A 1,503-nucleotide genomic window follows, 5' to 3' on the forward strand; every position below is an offset into this window, starting at 1 on the left:
GAAAAGCCAAATCTAAAAGAAAATTTCTCTATTTATTAGATAATAGAGAATATAAAAATATGAGAAATAGTGATGCCACATCACTTCCTCAAGTCCCAGCTTTATATATATACTAGAAAATAGAACCGCGCTTCACGCAGCTTTGAAAAAAGAATTTAATATTATCCTTTTTTCTTATTTTACACTTGATGAAACTGAAAAAAAATATGAATTATTTTTTTTAAAGATGAGGCAACCTTATAAAAAACAAAAAAAAAAATATTAGCCAGCAATACAAATAAAGAAACAACGCAAGATAAAAAATAAAATGAGAGAATATATTATAGAGTGATTTTATTCATTCCAATTGTGTGTGTATAAAACAAAAAGATGAGCTCTCCTTTTATAGTTACATAATCACTCCATGATATTAATGAAAAATTATGGATCATAATTCCTTGTGAAATAGTAGGAGTTATAGAGAAGCTAAAGGTTACTAATGGGAGATAGTGTAGAGACTAAGAGATATATGTTATGAATATCAACATTTATTTTAATAAATGTATAATACTCCCCCTTGGATGTTTATTACAAAGAACATGCCTCATGAAAACGTTTACATAATTGTTATTGTATAATAACAATTAAATTAATTATAAGAAGATGAAACGTCAAATCTAAAAAAAAAATTCTCTATTTATTAGATAATAGAAAATATAAAAAGATGAGAAATAGTGATGACACATCACCTCTTGTAGTCCCAACTTTATATATATTTATATAGAAGCTATTAGCCAGCAACAAAAATAAAGAAGAAACGCAAGATAAAGAATAAAATGAGAGAATATATTATAGAGTGATTTTATTCATTCCAATTGTGTGTGTACAAAACAAAAAGATGAGCTCTCCTTTTATAGTTACATAATCACTCCATGAAATTAATGAAAAATTATGGATCATAATTTCTTGTGAGATAGTGGGAGTTATAGGGAAGCTAAATGTTGCTAATGGGAGATAGTGTGGAGACTAAGAGATATATGTTATGAACATCCACATTTATTTTAATAAATGTATAACACTGCCCATTGGATGCTCATTACAAAGAATGTGCCTCATTAAAACGTTTACATAATTGTTATTGTGTAATAACAATTAAATTAATTATAAGAAGATGAAACGTCAAATTTAAAAGAAAATTTCTCTATTTATTAGATAATAGAAAATATAAAAAGATGAGAAATAGTGATGCAACATCACCTCTTGTAGTCCCAGCTTTATATATATATATAAGCTATTAGCTAGCAACAAAAATAAAGAAGAAACGTAAGATAAATAATAAAATGAGAGAATATATTATAAAGTGATTTTATCCATTCTAATTGTATGTGTACAAAACAAAAAGATGAGCTCTCCTTTTATAGTTACATAATTACTCCATGAAATTAATGAAAAATTATGGATTATAATTCCTTGTGAGATAGTGGGAGTTATAGGGAAGCTAAATGTTGCTAATGGGAGTAGTGT

The sequence above is a fragment of the Citrus sinensis genome, chromosome 1, assembly GCF_022201045.2.
Source record: "Citrus sinensis cultivar Valencia sweet orange chromosome 1, DVS_A1.0, whole genome shotgun sequence".
NCBI lineage: Eukaryota > Viridiplantae > Streptophyta > Magnoliopsida > Sapindales > Rutaceae > Citrus > Citrus sinensis.